Raw genomic sequence first — 16,176 nt, forward strand, 5'->3', positions numbered from 1 at the left:
TATATAATATAATGGAACCGGCCGCCGATTGTGTGCGCGAAAACGTGTGCGGCGCCGCGGTGCGTGCCGGCGAGTCGGCGTGCGTCGGTCGGTGCGTGCGTGTTCGTTCGTTCCTTTTTGGGGGACGGCGGGAGTGGCATTGAAAACGGCCCCGGACCATGCCGGGTCGGGGCCACACGGAGAGGGAACGGGTTCTGGTTCGATAAACGTCCTACTGGCGGTGGCGGCGGCAGCAGGCCTATGTACATGCGAAAACGCGAACTGTACGGATTTTATGTATATATATATATATATATGCGTATATTTTCGTCGTCGGCAAATTTTTTTCCACTCTACCCCGGGCCATTTCTTTTTATTTCCCTGCCCTCCCCCCACCCCTCCTCCTCCTCCTGTCCGCGGCCGCTCCGTGCGACGCGGCCAAATCGATTTCTCCCGGCGCCGCTTAAACCCGACGTATATTATATTATTATTATTATTATTTATTATACCTATATTATATTATTTATGTACCAATGTCACCGCTTGCCGCTCTTAATATTGTGTTATACGTTGCAGTATAGGTATATATACATAATGAATAACGTGATATAACGTGTGATGTGGTGTGATATTACAATACGACCACCGCTGTATATAATATTATTATTACCCACATCTATATTATACGTATCTGTATTGTTATAATATCCTATTTATGTAGTATAATAAGGTAATATATTTATATAGAGACCGTAAGGCCGGTAGAGATAAATTGCGGTACCTACCTATATATTATAATTTTTGTTTTATGAACGTCAAACTTTTTTAGCTAATGTTTTCAAGTGTTCTATCCATGAATACGCATATACCTACATTTTTGCACTGTCGAAGTGTCGGTATATATACAATTTGTAACAGAGCACAAAATTTAAATCGCCCATATCCATTATTGCATGATAATATGGTATTTTATATTAATTATACGTTTATATAGCAATAAATAATGTGTGAAATAAAATATAAAACAGATTTAGAAAAATGCCTAATATGCACTAGTAAATCAAAATAATAGTATAAATGTAATATACATGTTGCACTAGGCGTAACTAAGACGTGTACTTCATTAAATAATAAATTATTTTTTTGACCTATAATGGTTAATAAATTTTTTTTAGTGAGAAAAATAGCTATAAAATTTAGTACATAGTTTCTCATTAGTCACTCTTACCGCAATTAAAAAAATGCATGTATATATTTACCAATTTTTTTTTTTTTTTAATAGTTTAGCGCTAGATAGTTACCAAATTTGCCAAAGTCACGGAACTAGGTATGTAAATTATTAATTTATTAAAAATTAAAAATACTAAACATTATTAATTTTAACACCCGAAGTTATTACTAGTTATTGCATTGATACTATAAACAATGAAATTGCGAATCGTTTTTTATCGTACATACGTCAATATATCATTGAATCATATAAATTAACAAATCAGTTACAGTGACCTATTCAATGAAGAAGTACACTCGATACAAACTATAGAACGACTTTTCCGGTTATTTTTTTTCAATGGCTACAAATGCTACAATATAAGATAACAATAAACGGTAGTGTCATACTGTCATTACTTATACGATTTGTCCACGTCTGGGAGAAAATTTATTAACACCTCACTATACTTAGCCTCAGTAACTCGTCTCTGATCCTTCAGACATATTTTCACGGAAAATTCAAACGAGAAAAAAACGACGTTTGCAGACATATTATGTTTGAAATGTGTTGCACGCTTGTGTATATACATTTATATATATATTATATACGTTGGTAGACGTCGTCAGTGATGTGGACGAAATCGTGACAGCAGTGATAGTAAACAAAACGCGAGCAAAAAATAACAAAAATTAATTACTTCCCACCAGACTCTATTTAAATTTATAACAGGCAAATGCAGATATTGTAATTTGTAAGTACCTACGTGAAGGACAAGCGTCCAAAGAGAAAACTGGGCAGTCGAAATTTTTATACGCTAAAAAAAGAAATTGAAATACTAATCGAACAAGTAACATCAAAAAAAAAAACGTTATATTTTATCATACAATACACACTAATAATATAATACTATTTTTCATTAATCTCTAAGACGTTTTGACTCTGTGTATGTACAAATGTATAATATGACAATTGTACGTGGCCTTTTTGCTCGCTGAAAATGTCTTTAACGTAATATATGTTATTTTTCTGATCTCATGATTTTGTTAAAACGGGATAAAACTGTTAGTCGGTATTCAGTTGATTTAACTGAATCGTTGTACATAATTAACTCTGCAGTATATTATAATATTATCAAGTCGGAACAAAAAGTGAATTTATTTAAAAACATTACCAATACTAGTATACCACGGAAAAGTAATTTGACGGTCAAACAAACAACACACAATACGTTAAAAACTTTATGTTAATTAATATGTAGGCTAATGACTCAGATAATCAAATAAAACATAGAACATAAACACAAATATTACAAAAACACATCATAAAACGTAAAATATAAAGAAAAAAACTTAAAATTTTTTATAAGTTTCTATAACCAATTGTAATGAAATTAAATTTTAAACTTATTAGGGAAATTTAAAACATATATACACATAAAAAAATAACAGCTGTCATTCATATAAAATACAAATGTACAATACTAAATTGTTAATATTATACAATTATAATCTTTGGTATAAATACTAGAAATTCTTAGTTTTTAATTGAATCGTATACGAAATTCACATTGCAAGCTAAATATTATGTTAGTTATTATTATAAAATGTTATAAATTAATTGAAGCTTTTTATAATAATAACGATGACATTCGAGCTAAAGTAACATAAATAATTTTTTTTTAAGTTATATAAAATATATTAATATAGAGTACAATAGAACAGTATATATACATATATACATATATTATATGCTTATAATAATTCTTGAGTTCTTTAAAAAATAATAGAAATTCAAAAATGTTGAAGAGCACTTAACTTAATAAATATTTGAGTTAAGTTAATAGAAACTCAATGATGTTCAATGTGATCATATTAATAAGGAAATTAATTTAAACCGTCAGCGTCAATTTAAATTAATTGTATACATTTATTTTATATAATACATCGTGAAATTAATGAGTTAAGACTTCAAAAGGAAGTAATATTATAGTTTTGGCATTTAAGGATTTGTATATAGGCAATTTAAAAGAAACATTTCAAACGGTGAAACTGAATAGTACAAATAACATGTTTCAATTTATTGATTATACGATTTCTACATTATAATTTATACATTGTATAATTAATTTGCAAAATGTATCTCATCAGTAATACCACATACATAATGTAAAATTATTAACCCCACCACTAAATTGAATTTATTTCTCGTGAGTGTTTTCTTCGTTATTTTGGCAAATCGGCTTGGAACATTGAATTGGACTTCTGCCATATTTTGACGTGCCTACTTGAAGAAAGGATTCTTATTAGGTAAAACCAGGGTCCGATAAAAAATGCAATTCACTAGCCAATAAAACTTTTAGGTAAAAAACACCGGTTTGTAATTATTTTAAACGTCTGTTTATTATATGTGTTTAATTTTATGTACAGCGTGACTTAAACATCGTAATATCGAATTCATCAGCTATACAACAGTTGAATTTCTATCTAATGTACAATATTATTTAAATTTTTATTTTATTTTATACTGTTAAAATATAAAATATATAAAATTAAGTTAAAATAAAAATATAAAAAATATCGTAAAAACCAAATATACACAAAATTTATAGACTACGGCTCTTGGTTGTAGTGATTTTATTTTGTACAATAAACTAAGACTGTCTTGTAATACATAAATAACATTCAAAATCTTGAGCACGGATAATATTTATATTTCTATGATATACTTATCCTTATAATGCACCAATGTATGAATATATTCTTTTTTTTCGTTAACGATAATGTGTAATAATTAAGAAAATAATTTGAATTCCACAATACCAAAATAATAATAATAATAATCATGATGTCAAAAATCGTATAATGTGTAATAATCATGTACTATATATTTTTACTGCTACGATGTAAATATTAAAGTAAGTATCTGTATCTTAAAATAAAGAAAACAAGTAAATAATCATGACCTACGATAAATAAACGTAAAAGATACTTAACGCGGTATTTATACATGAAATATGCCATAATAATGATTATTAGTAGTTTATACTACTATTGCAATTCTACTGTGGATAAAATGTTTAATATTAGTTATTATTTACTAAATAATATTTCAGTATATCAGTATATAAACACCGCGAAAATTAATCAATCATTGTGTAAAAGTAGTATGCATTTAATGTGTATTATTATTATTATTTTTGAACATGTTTCATCATCATAATATAATATACGGACATTTCACATACGTAGTAGGCAATCCTTGCCAATACACTATAATTATTATTACACGTATGTGTATACATTAATGATGCGAATGTGCGTGCATACGAGTTAACTGTTTAGTCCTTTTTCACACACTGTTTTGAGAACTTTAAACATAACTGCGATTTTGATTTTTATCTCGAAATAGTAATTATACATTTGTCTAGACTCTAGACGTTTAATCTATGCAGTCTATTCATTTTGTTTAAATCGACGATAATTATTATTTTTTTCTCAACCTCTGTATAGTGGAGTGAACGCAGTTCTGATGTGAGTTTATGGTCTTATTTTGAACTGTAAAAACGTATTTATAAGTAATTAAGTTATAAAAAACAAATTGTCACTGTTCGCAAAGCCAAAAAACATCATGATACCTACAATAATAAACTTTTTATTAATTTTTATTTTTATTAATGATATTAAATATATATATATATACATCACAAATTGATATCTATATTAAAAATTAATTCTTTTATAATATTATAGTACTTTTTTTTGGAAAAATTTCAAGTCTCCCCATTTTACAATTTACCCATAGAATGAAAAACTACAATTTTTGGATCACGGTAATTTATTTAGTTTTTTAAATGACATCCAATTGTTTTAATTGTATATAAAATAATGTAAATTAATTCTTTTTTAAACAAAATTATCATGAATATTATTTATTTAGAATATACAATAACCTGTTGAATGTTTCTCTCAGATTTTGAGTAATATTTATTTTGATTGGAACATACATCAGCAAACAGCAGTACAGTACAGAAAACTTCTGACCCAGTAGTCAATAGGTACTCACCTGCAGAGTATTTGAGGAAGTAGTGTTTGTAATTGGTCAGGGTTTGAAGCTGCTACCAAAAAAAAAAAAAAAAAATTGAGTCCTATAGGAGCTATAAAATTTTGAAAACCGGTAACCGGTTATTGTTTTATATTGATCTTATGGTAATTGGTAATCGTTTCTTTAAGGATATTTTAAACCCAATGGATTACTGGTAATTGTTTACAACGTAGATTAGCTTTTTCGGCAATCGGTTACCGGTTTAATTCGGTTTTGGAAAACTTGAATGTGCCACAGCCAGTGAACTCCGTTTACTTGAGTCCCTATACTCATTAATTCATGACAATAATTGGATATATACATATTATATGTATACTATCCTAAGTGCTATGATATCCTATATTAATAATATAATACGTAATAAGTATTCTGCGACGTAGACAAAAGTATTAAAATAACGATCACCGATATATTGTAGTAATTTAAGGTACAATAAAGGTACCACGACGTATGAAGAAACATTTAACACATAATAACGGGAGAAAGGTATCTATCGTACCTGGACGGCAATGCATTAGGCCTAAAAGCTATAAACGATAATAATAAAGGAGTCACATCACTTAAACTGGGAAAGCAACCAGCATCACCTGCACATACATAAATACATTGTAGGCCTATAATCGGCAATGACGATAGGAGTGAATTTTTGGAAATGCTAGTAGAACCTTGGTGGTTGACAAAACCGTACGTGTGGGTAGAGCGTAAAGAAAGTAGAAACCAAATTCAATAAAATGATATTTATTATTTATGAATCTCAATATAAATTTGTTTAAGTATTTTTGTCTTCTTGACTGTAAAAAAAATAAATATACTACAAAAATAGTTTAAAAAAAAAGCTGAAAAGCATTAATTTTCAAACTACACATTCATAGATGCCTCTAATTATTATGAAATCTTGTCTTGAAGATAAGTCTTAAAAATAAGTCTGTATGTGTATATGATATTCACAATAGATAAGCAATACTTGACAACTATTAATTGGTTAAAGAATTTAAAAATAGCGAGAAAATTAAATTTTACTATAAAAATATAAAAGACTATACATATAATTAAAACCGAAATATTTATATTTAAAATATTAAATACAGATTCCAAAAATCGTTGATTATTTTGTTAAGGAATAAGTTTTGATTATAAAATAGGGTTTGAAAATAAAAGGTAACCGCTTTGATATTAATACTTAGGTAATTATCTTGATTTCCGGTAACCAATAAGCACTTTAAGCATTACTTAAAAAAAGCGACTTTTGGTTCTTAAATTATCGGTTCTTTACCAGTTTTCGTTACAAATCGATTAACGGGTTTAAACCCTGCTATTTTCTATAAGGATAGGTTAACTATAACACTTAGCTCTTGATATGTGTTGATAGAAATCAAAGTCTTAGGAGTTTAGTTAAAACTTCACTATCTCGAAGTTTATTTTACTTGTAATATATATATGTATATATATATATGTATTACAAAAGTTATATGCAAGGCATTAAAAAAAATTTGATCAAGTTAAGTAAAAAAATTAAAACTTTAGTTAATTATAAATATTTAAAAATATATTATTACATAAGTAATATTGAGAAATATTAGTTAATAGATACTAGAAATTCATATTGAAAAATGCGCATGAATTCTGATCCGCTGTATGATAGGTCTCTAATATAGGCCCCTGTGATGTCTGTGTTTTAATTTGAATTCAAGATCACTGCGTTTATTTTATGATATGTTTTTTGACATTGTTAATAAAGTAATTCATTTTACCCAATAGTAAATAATAAGTTAATTCAATTTTTGCGAAAAATTGCTTTTATTATATTATTGATATTTAATTATATTGTTGTTATTCCTAATTTAAATATGTGATTTTGCCAAAATTGTATTTTCAAATGTCTATAAAAAATAATTATGTTTAATTATATATTTTTATAGTCTCAATATGAACTACTTATGAGGAATATTATATTAAAATTTCTGGTACATTTTTTTTTTTAAATAAAAGTATTAAATATTAAATCTTAGATAAAGAATAAAATTTTTAATGCATGTCTAAAATATATAAAATAATTTTCCCATTTTTGTGATTTCGACAAAATTGGTTAAAATTCTAACTTCAAATGATTATATATTTTTTTAAATTTTCATTATAAAAACGTATAAGGAACCTTATCATGTATAGAAATTATAAAATGATAATATAAACACTTGATGAAAATATTATGTTTCTACAGTCATTCTATTTTGAATTATTATCCCCAAAATGGATTCCCATAGGTATTATAAATTTATCTATATTAAATTATAATTTTAAATTTCAAATTTATATTCTTGACCTTGTTATGTATTTATATTTATATACAATTCGCATATATGTTTATAGGTATTATATTACCTAAGGTATTAAATAATTTATTAATAACTCAACTAGATAGGTATGTGCCTACATTTAACATAATATACAATTTTAAATATATAATACTCAAATTACATTTTTAGTTTTACGGTAGTAAATAAGGCATTAAAATAATTTTGTCTTGTATTTTTTCTTTTATACATGTATCCTCTTTTTTATTTATTGTATGACAATTTTAAACTATTGGTAAGTAATTTATATTTTATGATCAGTACGCCGGTAGGTGAGTGGGTTATAGATAAATTAAAAATTGATACTTTTTTATTTTATATGATAACTGCCACTGTATATAGACAATAAACCTGTATAGTATATTTTAGAAGAAACAATAATATAATGGAAAGTACTAACATTGTGTATAGTATGTTTTTTTTTCTGTGAAAACACGTCTGACATGCTACAAAGTTTCAATGAAGATTAAAACAAAATTATCTACCTAATTGTGATAAGAACTAGGTACTTGTATAAATATCAACCAAGAATTAACAATTATTAGGACAATTTCGAAATGACGACTTTCATATTAGATTATTATACTTGACCTACACAGTACCAAAACAGTTCCAAGTTTAAATTAAATACAATAGTTTTCCTTATTGTTTTAAGATTATTCTACTTAAGTACTATAGCCACTCAATACATAACGAAAAAAAAAAAAACAATAATAATAAACTAAATCGAACGTTTGACATTAAAACGATATGAATTGTTTCAGTCATGCATAATATTATATCCTTTATATTACGTAGGTGCGGTTAGCTATATTTTTTCACACGGAACCGCAAAGACACGATGATGATATACTGAAATAAAAATAAGTATAATAGACGTTTTTAAAAATGGTATACCTACAGGCTACGATAAATATTTAGCGAAACGTTTGTATACAATATTATAAACAAATGTAAAATAGAAGGATTTCAGTTTTTCGTCACATTTGTAATGAAATGTTTTCATTTTTATTAAAACATTTTGACGTATAGGTACCTATAAATATTATTAACTTTTGAAAAAACTAAAAATTAAATACAATACAGTTGTTGCCCTTGTGGTGCTTGAACACGAGTGTACCTATATAATTTATATACACCAGCCATACATATAATATCATATTATAATAGTCTACGACTGTACGTAGATAAAATAAATAATAATAATAATAATTGAAAAAACCGCTCCGTTATGAATTCAATAATTTAATATAATACATCTATAATATAATCTCCATTCTTTATATTGTTAATAATAGTACGAGTATTATATTATCGATGCGGATAAAAAAAACTCGATTGAACGAATGTGCATAAGTCTACTATTATTCCGTAAACTAAATTTTAAATACATACTTCTATTATAATTATAAGTTTTAAAAAAATTACTACCACAGGTTAGGAATTGGAATTTTATAAATCAAAACGGTGATCGATTGTCGTCATCTCTACGGTTGGTAATCGGTTGTGAGAAGTTTTTTTTTTTTTTTTAAAGATTTTTACTTATTTATTGTATTCCAAATTACGGTATTATGAAATACAATAATTTAACATTATAGGTTTTATGCTTACATCGAAGGTCTTGACACGCCGTGCTCCCAGTAACTTTGAAATCCTTCAAGTTGGTCTATACCTGTTTAAAATCCTCGAGTTGCTTCAACAAGGATTTCTCGTCCTTAAGACGAGAGTCAGTAGAGGACTTGTCTATTGTCATTTTGTCGAGTTACAGTATACAAACTCGCATAAATAACAAATACGAACGAATACGGCGATTCACGCGTACATTTTTATCGCGTGTACACACAGAGGCCTACGTATAGTGTTATTCGGTTTCAGTTTCGTTTCGATTTGTTTTTTTACCGTCTTAGTTGGCCTACGCCAAATCCCACGCGTGACGGCCACCGCCGCCGCCGCCCCTTAATTGGTCCGGTTTTGAGACGTCCGACAAAAAGCCACCGGTGACGGCGTAGTAGTGCAGCATGACCCGCACGAGTAGGTACATTGTTAATGGCCACGCGCTATATACTAATGACAACCACTACGCGCAATAACAACACTTTTAGCGTATACATATAGTACTGCAGTCCGGGTATATTATAATATGTGTGTGTGTATACATTACGAAACGGCGATCTGAGTACTATTTTAATAATAAATAATATACGTACGACTGTAATAACACTAAACGAAACGAAATAATACGGATTCGCGTGAATTACCTATGTGTGTGTGTGTGTGTGTGTGTGTAGGCGTTTGTCCATCCGCCGTCCGCCTACACGGGTATAGTCGTCGATTGTGCGTGTATATACAATAACAATAAGTGTATGGCTTACATCGCGGCGGGGTCGGCGTATGGGACGCGGTAAAAGGGGGATGATGGCCAGATTTGGGGAAATCGTCTGCGGTCATCACACTCGCACAGCCGTCCCGCCATCACCGATCTGTAGTGTTGGGTATATATATATATGTCGCAAAGTACTCCGTATAATATTATTTCGTCGCAGAAAACTTTTGAACCCGTGACCCCTAGAGCCATATAGAATGAACCGTCGTAGCGTTCGGTCGTTCAACCCTGACCCGCCGCCGCCGCAACGTTCGGTGCAGTCCCCCGCGATCGTCATCGCCGTCACTATATATACCGCCTCAAGCGCTGCTGCCGTCACTCGTTTCGCGCTTCGCCGGCGTATGGCGGTGCGGCGCTCGGCCCGGGGGAGGTGGTGGTGGTGGTGCGAGGTGAATTCGCGCGCACGTGCCAGCCGAAAAAAGCTCAACGCCGTCGGGTGGGCGGTATGTGTGTGTGTGTAGCTGTACGCAGACGTCTGGGAGTTCTCTACGTCGTTGCGCGGCGGATGGGTGGGTGGGTGGACGGGCGCTGGCGCGACCACCTCGCGCAAGTACGGAGACGTGCCGGGCGTGAACGAGTGGCGGGCGGGCGAGTGGTGTAATGACGGTGCCGGCGGCGTCGAGGGATTTTTCGGAACAAAGACAGCAGCGACGCATATTCCCGGGGTGTCGGCGTCGGTTTGGCGTCGATCCGCCGCGAACGAGGTCACTTGAAGGTCGGGATGGGCGCGTTGATCCCGTCTGTTCCCCGGGTCCAGGACCTACCCTAACACGCCAGACGGCGGCCCGCTCCTGCCCCGCACCCGCACCGCAACACACACACACACACACACAAACTCAATCTCAAACACAAGCACAGACATTTTATATATATATATATAGGATACACACACACAAACTCATATGTGTACGTTACATATATGAGTTTGTGTGTGTGTAGTTGTGGTTTGTTTACGCTCCCGGGCACCCTATTATATTCGGCGGGGCCCAGACGTAGACAACACCCCACTGCACTCCAACACACCCACCGCATCACGCCAAGTGCCGGAACTTTGCTGCGCGTGCACTTCATAGTATATATACATATGTATAATGTCATGTGTGCGCTGCTCCTCTTTGTGTAATGAAAAGCGATAAATCACCGTCGCCGGTGCCGCTCGTACAGTTTAATAACAATGCCGTAACACTGCACGATGCAGCTCATAATCTGTTCTGCACCGACGCCGCGGCGGCTTTCCGTGTCTGATCATTATGTACGCGCGCCCGCGAAAACTGCAGACGGCTAGAGTGTTTAATATTTTCGTTTTGACGAAAATTTCCACAAACACGCGCGGTGCGGCTGTGACACGGCGGTGATGTGTTGTTGTGCATTGCGCAAAACGATTATTTTCGACAACGGTTCGTACAAGGCCGACGCCGCCGCCGCCGCCGCCGCCGCCGTAGTCGGATGCACCGCACGCCGCAACACGAATCAATACGCGCGAAATGCGCGCGCTCTCGTCTTTGTGTGTGTGTCGGTTTAGGCGTCGGCGGGTTGGCGGGCGGGCGGGCGGGCGGCTAAACGAAATAATAATTACGTCCGCGAACATAAACATCGCTGCAGACGACCCGCGGTTGCATGGCGTTCGTCCGCGAGTGCATGCAAGCAAAACAAAGAAAAGAAAAAACCACTCGGGATTGTATGGCGATCTGACAACGGCAATTGCATTTTGGAGACACGAAAACTCGTAGTCGTACAACGTCGTGGTCGTCGACGTATATATAGGTACGACGTATACCAAGTATACGCGCGCATTACCGTCGTCCATATCGTTCTACCGCGCCGGCGCTCGCTCTCGCGTTCGCGTAATATATAACATATATTTAATACACTGCGGTGCAGCTGCAGCAGGTTATATTATCTCCGCCGTTATATCTGACACGCGAGACGGCGGCGGCGTGTAGACGAAATAGCAGAGTTCTGGAATGAGAAAAAAAATGCACATTAGAATATTATTGCATATTGTGTGCACGTACAAACGTTAAAAAAAAAAAAAAAAAGAAAGAAAAAAAACGAAATCTGCCGTATAAAATTATTCCGGCTCATAGGAGCGTATCCTATTATATTATATATATTTTATACGTAAAGGAACGTTAAGCGCTGCAGTTACGCGCGTTGCTTATGGCTGGCGTATAATATAACACGGGCGTCACATATATTATTATAATATACTGCAGAATTACGGATCAGATAATTGTTTGTGTGACCACGTTTTAATGGCTACAATGTCGACCCGAGAATAATCCTGCCAACCGTGTAATTTTTCGCGTTGTGCACACATCCTCCTTCGCCATCACATAATATACGATACATTTTATGTACATACGATGCGTGCCTGGAATTCACGCTATTCTGTTTGTTGATCGTAATAATTTTGCTAATGTGAACAATAATCAAACACACACACATATATAGTTTATTTATGTATTTATATATGCGATAGGTGTACGCTATGTAATATTATATAGTTCAAATATTTTTAATTTAGAGACTATATAGAATTAATTGGTAGTATAGGGTGTCATAAACGTAGTTATTATTGACTGGCTGCACGCACTGCAGCAGGGTTTAAATATTAAGAGAGGTACCTGCTATTTAAATATTCAACGAATCAATGAACGATAAAAATAAGAAAAAAACAGGGGGAGTCACTCTAGTGGTGTCGAGTGTACTTTTTAACGGAGTAAGTCATTGTAATGGATGCGTTAAATTTGAATTTAATGAAAATATATATATTATACATTATTGTATGTATAATGAAAAACGATTCTGAGTGGAGATGGTAATATCCGCCTACCCGCGTGTAGCGTATAATAATATGTCTAAAGATATTTTTCTATAAGTTATTCGGTGCCTATGGTAAATTGCATTGATATTTTCAAAACATCGAAAAAATAATAATGATTATATCAAAAATTATACGTAGTGTGTGTTTTAATATTTATGAATTCCAGTAAGAACAACTTATATGAGGAGCTTTACGTTAAATTTCCAACCTTTTCAACCGAATATAATACGAGAAAACGAAAATAATTTAAAATATCTTTAATATACATAGCTTATGTTAACCAAAACATTTTTAAAATAATAAAATACTTAAAAGAATATAATTATTTGGTGAAAGCTACAAGTAGTTATTTTTATTCGTTTTTTAATCATAGCAAAATAATAAAACTAATATTGTTAAAAATTTTAAGTGTTAATAATACTTATTTATTATTTATGTATCTATATTTAGATACAATTTTTTATCAGTAACTATTTACAAGCTAAAGATTGAAGTATTTTTACTGTTATAAAAGGTAAGATATATATATACAAAACAAAATAAAAATATCATGATTGAGTTTTTTAGAACCTATCAGACTATAATATACATATGGACGGTATTGCTTCACTAAAAATCGTATAAAATTACTTTTTATTAAATATATATTTGCATATCTAAATGGAGCAATTTTTTACATCAACCAATAAACTCACAATTTAGCGGTTAGAAGATACTAATATTCTAATCAATTCAGATGAAATAAAATACTGTGTGTTTTATAAATTAAAATATTTTTTAGGATGATATTAAAAACGAAAACAATGGAGAGAGAGATTATATACATAATATAATAAACCTTCAATATTACATGTACTTCAACTGTATAGCTTAAAAATATTTTACATAAATTGTTTCTTATATACTGTTACTCATTAAATAGGTCAGATTTAGAAATAATTATTTTAAATCATCCAATATCTGACGACGATGACAGATGAAAACCGTTTAGTTAAGTTCTTAACCAGCTGTATTATGGTCAGATGCGAACAAGATTTATTTATTTATTTTTTGTTTTTAAACGAAAAATGTAACAATATATATATTTAATAGATTTTAAAAATATTATGCCAACTTTTATTTTACATGAGTATTTTATACAATTGAAGTCGATTAGAGATATAGGGAATTTATATAAATTAGCGTTACAATTTCCTTAAATAACTGAATAAGTATATGGTAAAATATTTTGACATCGCTAATGATTGGCTGCAGTATGCCTATATGTAATTGTTTTGGTGCAACCACTAATATAATTATTAACTGAGTAGGTACTGACATTATAGCAGCACAAAAATATTCTTTTTAATCAAGCCGCATATGTTTAAATTACCTACATCGAACTCGACAAAAACATTAAACTATATGTTTTTGGAATTATTATAATTGAATACAAATTGGCTGTTAAGTTTTCTAAGAATATCTAAGTTAGAATAAATGGTTTTACATGTTCGCATCGAAAATTAAATGAAACAACATCAGCTGCATCTGACATTTCCTGGTGGTATCTAATTATTCCATGCATGTAAAGTAATAATATTGTGTTATGTCTAATTTAACACGAATAATTAATGTAATATAGTGATTTGTTCCAGGCATAAACGCACGTATATAACAGTAAACTCTTTCAAGTATAAAAACTTAACTGAATAAAATCGCAACCAATGAACAATCGGTGAGAAAAAAATTCGTTTAAATTATCATAGTAATTAATAATTATACGTTTATATAATATAATATTATATATATTATTGTATATTATTATAATATATTGATAACAATTATCAGTTGGACGATAACGAACACGATAATAATAGATACAGGGTATATTGATTGCATTGGGCTATATGATATACAGACACATGTAATAATATACCTACAAATATAAATTATAGTTGAAATAAAAAAGCCGAACAGAATGCAAATAATATAATACTGTTCGGGTATCGATTCGCTAAACTGAATGCTGAATTTATAGAGATGTATAAATTGTTAATTGGGAAGTTCAATATGAAATCGATGATAACTAATTGTGTAATAATAATAATAATAAAAAACTATTTACTGAGCAGAACTCGTTAAAAACCAAACAAGAGTTTTTGTTTGTGTTCCGAGCTTGGATAACAAATCTGGACAAATATCTTAACTTTCCATCTACAAAAGAGGTAATATCGTACATGAAACATTTGGCTTATTGAGTTTATTCATTCTATACAAAAAAAGTGTTCACGGAAAAAATAACGGAACAAGATATTTTCATTTTTTTTTACAACATTTTTCCCTGCAGATTTTGTTAAACAACTTTAATGTATTACAGTATACATTATAATATGTATATTTTTATGTTAGTATAATATACTTGTCCAAAGATTAAATAAATAACATATACATTTCAATGGTAATCATTTTATTTATAACCGAAATAGACTTATTTGGACTAAATTATATTTAATTTGTTTATGATAAAATTATTAAGTTGTAACCTACCTAGATAATATAGGTAGATGTTTAGAAAAATGTAGCCATATTTCCAATTTTACTTAATATCCATATTTCGAGAACAAATTTTTCATCATTATGATATAAGTAAATAAAATAAAATAGTATGATATTCTTTAAAATATGATGTTATCTAATTGTTAATGTTATAATATTAATGTTATATAATAGGGGTGGCCAACATGACTATGTACGCGAGCCACATATATTAATGCAATTATATCAAGAGCCAAATTATTTAATCTGTACTTTTATACCACACAAATAATAAAGATAGCTAACATCCGATAAACATATCAAATTACGAAATATGAAATCATAAAATAATAATAATAATAATAAAAACATTTTTTTTTTTTATAAATGTGTGCAAAAAAAATTAAAATTGTAGTTTTTGTAAATAAATACGTCGATGAAGAGAACCGCAATGTATCCACCCCTGTTTTATACATTATATAAAAGCTGTTTACCAATGTTTATGTATTACGATAAATTTAGGTATTTTTTCTTTAATTTATTTTTTGAATTTTGATTTTTAATAGGTTTTAATAAGTTTTGTAACTTGTAAGTATTTGATTCTGAGCGGAGCGATAAATGTATTGATCTTATCATGATGTGTTTATTTTTTATGATTACCTACACGAGAAAATTTGTTGACAACATGACTTGATTTTCAAAAACGATGTAAATCAAAAACTAATAATTTTAAATACTAAACATTTTTACTAAATGTTTATATTATCGTTTTCTACATCAAATAAAATTTTAAAAATATTTCGATTTT

The sequence above is a fragment of the Rhopalosiphum maidis genome, chromosome 4, assembly GCF_003676215.2.
Source record: "Rhopalosiphum maidis isolate BTI-1 chromosome 4, ASM367621v3, whole genome shotgun sequence".
NCBI classification, from domain to species: domain Eukaryota; kingdom Metazoa; phylum Arthropoda; class Insecta; order Hemiptera; family Aphididae; genus Rhopalosiphum; species Rhopalosiphum maidis.